General features: G+C 42.7%; 1 protein-coding gene across 6 annotated transcripts in view; it reads right to left on the bottom strand.

The window, feature by feature from the left end:
* Positions 1 to 10,000, bottom strand: part of slc12a7b (solute carrier family 12 member 7b) — a 117,968-nt gene that overhangs the window by 49,946 nt on the left and 58,022 nt on the right. The gene's annotated exons all lie outside the window — the stretch shown is intronic.

Consider the following 10,000-nt stretch of genomic DNA (forward strand, 5'->3'; position numbering starts at 1 on the left):
CCGATCAATGACCAACAAATTGGGTCGCAGTGAAAATCAATAACTTATATCCTCTCGACCAATCAGGGCAGACCCTGAGAGACAGTAGAGGTACACGGCAGGACAATGCAGAGCAATGGTTTTTCCCCAGTGTTTTATAGTTAAGGTGGCCATCTTAACAATACCTTCTTTCCCGCCTTGACTAGATAAATTGTCCCAACTGCATGTGAATTAGATTGGGCTTTAACAAATAGGGGATAGCGTTCTAGGAATACGTATGACAATGGGCAGTCACCAAAGGCCTTCCATTCAGACCAACGTTGTAGAAAGCTAAAAACACACATGATGCAAAACGATCTTGATTATTCCTGGAGAGTTTAGGCTATTCCTTTCATTGTGTTACATACATTATGTGTTATCAACAATCTGCACACACACACATACACTATGTCTTAGCAACAATTTGCAAACGCTGCAGGGCTTTATAATGGCCTCTGCAATGATGGATCAAATGTGTGTTGACAGCTGTGGGTCACCCGCAATTCCATTGAAAACCAAATTGAAGATGTGCACAGCTGAATTGTGTGTAAGTGACTTCATGAGACAAGTCAATAAAAATGGGCGAAAAAAATGCATCAATAAAATGTGACAGTGGCGTGTGTGGAGTGTGTGTTGCCTGCGTGCGTGTGAAAGAAAGTGGGTGTAGCACATTATGGTGAAATTGGTCAAACACGGTTTGGCTTTTCAGGCATCCAATTAAATTTGTGCTTCCCAAAGATACTTTTAATTCCCAAAATTGTGACCAGAGACCAACACACACAGAAGTCCAGCAACGACACAAATCTTTATTTAGGAGCAGAGCACAATGGCTACTTTTACTGTTAAGGACAACACCCTCAGGCTGGGTAGAAAACTGGAACATACGGTACAGTAATTCACTGACTGAAACTAAACCTTAAAAGTTTGCATGAATTCAGTGTTTCCCCCATTGCTTTATTTTTCAGATAGCTTAGCAACACATCCCTCACACATTAATCATGTTTTTGCAAACTTAACAGTAGAATTACTGGTTGTGAAATTGTGCTAGAGAATGGTATATGACCATGGACGATTAATTTTTCATTCATTGCAGCAGGGACGCTTTAGAACAAATGCAATGCAAGAAAAAGAAGCTCTCGTCTCCATCCCACATATCTCATCCCTTGCATCTCCTGTGTCCACCACCTCAAACTTTCTCCAACAATACGGTATCACAGATACATACAGTCTCTGACCACACCATCACTCTGAAATGAAGCAAGCACCAACACAAAATAAACCAGATATTGGAGCTCAATGGTGGCCTATTGCTGCTTAATTGGATGTCATACCACACCATGGCCCAGCTCTGGCCCTGATCTGGCCCTGATCTGGCGAAACTTTTGGTGTTTTAGTACCCTGCCTCTTTCTGTAGCTGCTAAGAAGGCCATTGGGTCATCAAACAGGTACAAGGATGTATGCGTGTTTGGGGAAACACAAACTCAGGTCCACATCAGCATTACAATCTAGCAAAGCTACCTGCATGCCTGCATAGCATTCTGACAACTGTGATTTATGTCAGGTGTCTGCCGTTTTCCTCAGGTTGTAGAGCAAAGAATGTTGTTTGATTAATTTTGTGTGGGTGCGTGCGTGCATGTGTGCGTGTGTGTAGTTGCTGTATGAAAGCTAAAATCCATCTGACAGCAAAGAGGGTTACTTGATATTCCTCAACAAACTGGGAAAGGGGGAAAGGGACTTTTGATTTCACATTCTATAATCCTGTTCCAACTGTGATCTTGAATCAACATTATTGCCAGAAATGGAGTAAAAAAAAAATATGATCAACTGATTTGCCTCGTCCTGCAGCCCCTACTGTTGATCTACTGAAATCTCATGTCTCAGTAGAGGTGCCCCTTCACTGCCTATGCCATATATTCATCTGAGAGTGCACCTGACTAAGTGATATTTGACCTTACTGCTTCATGATCTGCTACCTCAGAGGACACCCATGAACAGCTGATATCCACTACTGCTATATCACTGTCCTGAGAAGTGGTCTACACCTGCTAAATCCCCACTGCTAAATCTCACATGACTAATCATTATTTTTACTGTTACTACTAAGTATTTATTTTGTAAACTTTTTCTCAATGTTCTGTGCATGCCACAGTTCATATAGTTCATCAAAAACATACAACCTCATGAGGTGACTTTCAGGACAGTATTGTGACCAATTCTTGTTATGTGTAACTACAGCTAAACCACACCTCAATAACGTATTGGAATTCGCCAATCACTGTACTGTACATCCATCTGTGTGAACTAAGAAGTTGCATGAGTAAGGGCTGAGTCTTACAACTTCATCTGTTACCACTGAAGACATTAACCAGCCTACAACATACATGACTAGTACTGGTAATCATCATTAAATAATAAAAACTGATTAAACATTGAATTTCTTGACTGCTACAAGTATGCATTTCATAGTTTCATCATGAAACTTTCATGTATGTATCCTTGAGCAGTGAGCACACTGCCACAAGTTAGCATGTGATTTCCACCAGTCTAGTCAATGACTGGAATTTTGGAATTTCCCAGAATTTTGAAATTCTATCCATCAGACAATTTGCCTTATGATCCAGTCTCTACTTCTAACCTACTGCAGTTCCATGCCTCATCAGATGCGACCGCATCACTGGTTATTGAGAGCTCAGAAGTTTCCCGAGTAAGCGCAGAAGAAGCTTAATGCTTCATGTGTATCCTCAAAGGACACCCAGGACATCAACCCCATCAAAGCTGATATTCACTACTGCTTTATCATTGACCTGAGAAGTGGTCTACAACTCTAAACACTAAATCCCCACCGCTGAAGTGCTCTACACTACAACTGCTAAAGCCCATCACACAATCCATCCATCAATCACTCAGAAGTGACCTGTCACTAAGTCACTTGACTGCCTCATCTCTGAGCGAGCGAGCAGGCGAGGCGAGTCACCCATCAAAGTTCAGCGCTTTGCTGGCTAGCTGGGTCCCCTGTGACCTCCGCCAGGCAGGGCTGCCTATCACTCGTAACTTTTACTTCAACTAATCCACTTGGCTGCAGTAAGAGGCTTCCACCTTAAGCCTCGCGAGCGGTGACTGGACAAAGCCCCGCTGTCCTTGTGGAGCCTTCACTTCACTTTACTTTACACACACACTCACGCTCTCACACACACACACACACACACACACACACACACACACACACACACACACACACACACACACACACACACACACACACACACACACACACACACACACGCACACGCACACGCACACGCACACGCACACGCACACGCACACGCATACAGTAGCGTTACAATAGTATAGTCTTAAATAAACTGAAGACATTTAACTTTGGCTGAAAATTAAGACAGGACACTATCATATATTGTGGTATTTTCTTTCAACTGCACTCTCTCTCTCTCTCTCGCACACAAACACGCACGTACACACGCACATTATTGTAGCATAATTCCAACTATACATCAAAGAGTACAGAGAGTACAGTGGAGAGTACAAGATATTTGTTCTTGTTAGTGTTGCGCAGATATCCTCCATAGACATGTTTCCGAGACACGACCACTGAGCGGCTGCCATCTTTGCGTTATCGATGGCTGCAGCCTTTGACCTCCGTAAGCCCGGCCAAGCACCAATCCTATTTCCAGGGAGAGGCTAATGCTATACTGAACTCTTAGTGTGCCGGTCTTATTCTGGTTCACTGGATGGGATGGGATGGGATGGCAATGAATCGTGAGTGACCAGGGTTGCCAGATGAGGCTGATGACTTCCAGCCCAGAAAATGCTCAAAACCCTCCTGGAAGCACTGAATCCTAATTCTATTGATTTCTATGGACAAAAATTGGGCGCTTTCTCTACTAAAATGCTATTTTTACCCGAAGACGGCCATCCTAAGCAGCTCAATTGGGCGGGAAACCGCCCAATGTGGCAACACTGTGAGTGACTTTGCTCTTCCCATTTCTGGTGCCTCAGGAGAAAAAAAAACTATCCCAGAATACAACAGAACCTGGATACGTTTACAGGGGTTAGTCCTGATGAAGTCCATATGAAAGACTATGTTCAGCATTTTGTTTTGCACCACCGCACATTTCCAGACACAACCTTTTGAAGTCAAGGACGGGCTTAACCTTGGGGCCGTTTATAGACAAAGCAGCACAGGCCAAGCTGAGGAGAAACTATGCAAAGTCAGTGGGCGCTAGCTGACACAACCAGGTTTAGAGTCAATATACGCTTGTGCCAGCCCACCAGAGAGAGAGAGAGAGAGAGAGAGAGAGAGAGAGAGAGAGACAGAGACAGAGACAGAGAGACAGAGAGATGATCTTTTGCTTTTTAGGTTAAAAAGTTAAAGCCTGAACATAGGTGAGAGAGAATACAGGAAGAGAAGCATGGGTAACACTTTCTATGAAGCCCATATCTATAGCGCATTATGAGCGCATAACAAATTATAATGCACATTATAATTACTTACAATGCATCACTACTACACCCATGATGTTTCATGATGTTTCATGATGTTTTATGTTAACAGTAATGAATAACCATGAATCTAGCTTATAATGCTTTATAAATCCAAGGGTGTTATGATCGTGACTGGAGGAAGTAATTATAATGTACATTATAATTTGTTATAAATGCGCTTACAATGCTCTATAGACATAGGCTTTAAGTTAAGTGTTACCGAAGCATGTTACATATATGAAATCTATAATGAAATAATGAAATAATAATAATGAATGAAGATTTCAATAATAATGAAATCTAGGCCTATATGAGACTCGAAAGAGCACCTTAGGCAACATAGACCTCACATAGCCTACTTAGTGGAGGGAAAGACTTCTGATGAGGCATACTAACAACCAGGCCAACTGTAAGTAATAATTCCTCTCGTGAGATTAACCAGATGTTTCAATTCAATATGCCCGCATTTAATGGCAAATAGCAAAACACTTCACATACTGTATATACAAATGTGTGTGTGTGTGTGTGTGTGTGTGTGTGTGTGTGTGTGTGTGTGTGTGTGTGTGTGTGTGTGTGTGTGTGTGTGTGTGTGTGTGTGTGTGTGTGTGTGTGTGTACCATGCATGCACGTGTGCGTGCGTTTACATGATGAAATCTGGGGGAGGCTGAGGTTTTGGGGTGTGGCATTAAAACACTATGGCCGTCAATCCTGGACCACTTCCACATCAATCAGAACACCACCAGCGATGACCCACTTTACACACACACACACACACACACACACACACACACACACACACACACACACACACACACACACACACACACACACACACACACACACACACACACACACACACACACACACACACACACACACACACACACACACACACACACACACACACATTTACTGTACTCACTCACACACACTCACACAGACACACACACTCACACAGAGACTAAAACAGACATGCTTACTCAGACCTTTTGAGGGTATTGAATGTCACCTCAGTAGCACTGTGAGATGGAGAAGGTCATCGATGATGATGGAGGCAAAGATGACACACAGGACAGGACAGGAGAGGACAGGAGAGGAGAGGAGAGGAGAGAAGAGAGGAGAGGAGAGGAGAGGAGAGGAGAGGAGAGGAGAGGAGAGGAGAGGAGAGAAGAGAGGAGAAGAGAGGAGAAGAGAGGAGAGGAGAGGAGAGGAGAGGAGAGAAGAGAAGAGAAGAGAAGGAGAGGAGAGAAGAGAAGAGAAGAGAAGAGAAGAGAAGAGAGGAGAGGAGAAGAGAGGAGAAGAGAGGAGAGGAGAGGAGAGGAGAAAACAAAACAAAACAAAACAGAGGAATAGAGGAATAGGAAGGAGGAAGGTATTCCCTGGAAGATTGACCATCTGTCCCGAAAGTGATTCCATATTGCTTACTCTGTGTGTGTGTGTGTGTGTGTGTGTGTGTGTGTGTGTGTGTGTGTGTGTGTGTGTGTGTGTGTGTGTGTGTGTGTGTGTGTGTGTGTGTGTGTGTGTGTGTGTGTGTGTGTGTGTGTGTGTGTGTGTGTGTGTGTGTGTGTGTGTGTGTGTGTGTGTGTATAAAGCAGGGGTAGTCAAGGAAATGATTTTTGCTGTGGGCAATGGTCTGTGCATGTGTTTTTGTGTGTGTGTGCGTACTGAAGAGGGGACAGGATGCTTGTCATTCCAGCGTGAGTCAGACACTAATTCACAACAGAGGGAAAGGAACTCTGACAGACTGGGTCAACAAATAAAAAACACAGACAAAGGCATAACGCACCGATATTGGAACATACACTTGTGAACTAAACTATTCCAAAATGCACACACACGCGAACACGCACACGCGCACATAAACACATGCGCACGCGCACACACACACACACATACACACACACACACACACACACACACACACACACACACACACACACACACACACACACACACACACACACACACACACACACACACACACACACACACACACACACACACACACACACACACATACACACACACACACACACTCTGATTGACCAAGAAATGTCAATTTCTCGAAGGGGCTGGACCAAAGACCTTCAGGAAAAGTTGCTACATTGACGATGGCTCCAGGCATCTACTAAGTTATTTGGTAACACTTTACTTGACGCCTGTGTCATAAGCATGTCATTACAGTGTCATAATACTGTCATGACACAGTCATAGATAAGTCATAAACCTTATGTCCATGTCATAAACATTTTTTTGACTGTTGGCCTTAGATGAGGTTGTCTTTACCATAACCGAATGTCACTTAACGCCAACAGTCATAAAATGTTTATGACATGGACATAATGTTCATGACACATGCATAACTGTGCCAAGACACTATTATGACACTATAATGACATGCTTATGACACCGGCGTCAAGTAAAGTGTTACCAAGTATTTCAGTTCAATGACACATGATAGGACCTTGCCTAAATCAATGCTGAGACTGAAACATATAAGGGACTACTCTACATTTAAAAACAAATGGACGAATAGGGTTAGCACATGGTCAGTAATAGTTAAGGGGTTGGGTCTAGGGAACAGAGGGTTGCTGGTTCAAATACCTTCCGAGTAGGAAGAATTTGTGTAGTCTCTTTCCATGAAGTGCCCTTCAGCAAGGCACTTAACATGACATTGTTCCAGGAACTGTGACCAATACCCTGTACATAAATAACTACAGTAATTTGCTTTGGCTAAAAGTATCTAATAACGTTATCGAGCCATGACAACTTGATTGTAATAGTTGTGAATATTTGCAGGTTTGTATGAACTAAAAAAAGAAAGCTCTGAAAGCTCTAAAACTTTAAAAAAAATTGCGTTTACTATGCACAGCAATTTACTACATGGTAAGGGTGGCACAACAGACCGTGATACAGCCACATGATTGGAACAGCATTCATAGTCGGACCTAGATGCGTGAGCTGTACGCTAAAATTAGTCAGCAGCCTGACATGTCTGTCGTTATTTAAAATAAGTTACGGCTGTCTTCAGGCATAGAGACACAGGGCGCTCACGAGCTCAGAGCAGCGTCAGGATTATCCAATCAGCAAAATAATTTGTCACATCTTTCCTTGCTCCCCCACCCCCCCACCCCCCCCCCCCCACCCCCCCGCGCGCACACACACACACACTCCACGTGTCCAGACACAACAGCATTGGCTCCCCTACACACACACAAACTCGTAGCGTGTAGTACAGACTTAGCAGCCAGTCATGGCTACTTCACAAACTCCTTAACGCCTATAGTATAACAGCAATATACAGTAATAGTATGAATGCCCACAAGGGTGGTCCAAGAAATTGAATACAGCGACAAATACCACAAGCAATCCTAAAGCAATCTATAACCAGTACCAGTACCAGGAGTACCAGAGCAAGCCAGCTGTTCTGCAGGCTGGGTTTAACTACTTTTATGGCTTTGGTGAGAAATCTCACTTTTAAGTTTATGAATAGGCTGGACCGATCCACAAATGAGCTTATTGCTCAGATAGTAGATCCAAGTCGTAGCTCTGTGAGGTACATGTCTAAAATATGAGAACATTGGTATATGTGCCTTCACTAGCTTTCTTTGTCTTTTTTTCTTGTTTTTATTGCTGTATAAAGTGTGTGTATATAAATGTGTGATGTACTTCTTACTGATCTGTGTATTGTATTGTCTCTCGTGGGCCTTGAGCCTGTAATAAAGTCTATATATATAAAATAGTTGAGAAAAGCAGGGCTTGCACAGGTTTTCTTAAAACCATTTTTGTTGTTGTTGCTTTTATGCCTTCATTTTGACAGCACAGTGAGAAGAGTGACAGAATACGAGCGAGAAAAATGGAGGACTATCAGGAAATGACCTTGGGCCAGAATCGAACCTGGGTCCTCTGTAGAACAGTGTAGTAGTGCCTCAGCTTTTGACCACGTTTTAACCACGGCCACGGCCAGGGCTTCTGTAGTTTAAAGTGACGGCAAGTCATAATCCCATCACTGGTTCATTGTAGTAGCAGGGTTAAAGGAAATTCCATATTCATGGGCTGTAGTTTCACTGAAACGGTTCGGAAAAGTGACGCTGAGGAGACTCTCTGTCTCTGAAGTTCAACTGAGAGTCAATGCTGCTTCGAAACCGCACAGTGTCAAAAGATGACAACTGCTTAGTGCTGCTTTAAATGGCTTTGGATGTAGGTTATGAACAACACAAAAGGGATTATTATCTCGGAATTCCTCTGAAACATGACACAGAAAAAAAGATGACACTCAAATGACCACTCAACCCACTTGGCCATTGTCACTGTTGGTCAGCAATTTGTATGTGCAAATTTGCAAAAAAAACAGTAACATAAATATATTCTGGTTAATTTGTTCTAATTGACTAATTATTCATTTTCTACATATTAACTAGGCCTACAATTATTAGTGATTACCACTACACATTATCGATTAATGAATTGATCTACATAAGATGTAGAATAGACATGTTCTTCATCATAAACCAAACCCTACAAACCTTGCTATGCCTAATCAGGATATTCCCCATACATTGCACACCTTTGGTGATGTCCTTCTTTTGTAAATCGCTTTGAATGAAACAATCTGCTAAATTTAAATGCAATGAAATGTAATGCATTAGGAGCTTTAAAGCTAAACAATGCTAGTTGAACTAGCTCCATGATGGTGGCTACGGTCCTGATGAGAAGAATAAACTAGGGGTGTGTTCAAAATATCCGTATTGGGCTATATCGTCACGGCCTCTTCATGATACGCATCGTATCGGAGGTGTCAGTATCGATACCGCATTTAAATAGCACAAATTGAATTTTGAATGCGACACGGCAACTGCCAGACCTAGAGTTTTGTGAAGAGTCTTTACATTCACTACAGTGTAACTGTTGCTCTACAGGAAGAAGTAACTTCAGTGTAAAGGGCTCTGCATACTTCACGTGCGCACTTTGTCGCGAGTGGCGCGAGAACCATTAATGACGTCATCACTTGCGACAGACTATTCATACTTCAAAAGCGCCTTGCTCGCATTGTCGGAAGTGCCCTCTGCTGTTCATGAGAGAAACGGCAGTATTTTTCGCAACTCGCAGCGTGAGTTCTACTGATGTATAAAATAGAAAGCCAAACACGGCTGCTGTAGGGCTACTGAACGTCTGACTTGTGACTTACCACATTGAAACATATATTTTTTTGTTGTAGCCTACATTGCCAGATCATTCCAAAACCATGTGAGAGCATTGTTCTGGCGGCAGAATTTATAAATAGATCGCCGAACACAACGTGCTTCTGAACAAAGTAAACAATTGTTTCACTGAACAACATTTAAGAGAGAAGATAAAATTACTCTCTATGACATTTTATTATCCTCAAAATGATGCAGGATCCATTCTGTAGTAGCCTACAGTAGTTGTAGCCTCTCTTCGCAACTCCTGCTTTGTCTGCCTACCTGCATGGTCGCTGGTG

The sequence above is a fragment of the Engraulis encrasicolus genome, chromosome 9 (genome assembly GCF_034702125.1).
Source record: "Engraulis encrasicolus isolate BLACKSEA-1 chromosome 9, IST_EnEncr_1.0, whole genome shotgun sequence".
Lineage (NCBI taxonomy): Eukaryota > Metazoa > Chordata > Actinopteri > Clupeiformes > Engraulidae > Engraulis > Engraulis encrasicolus.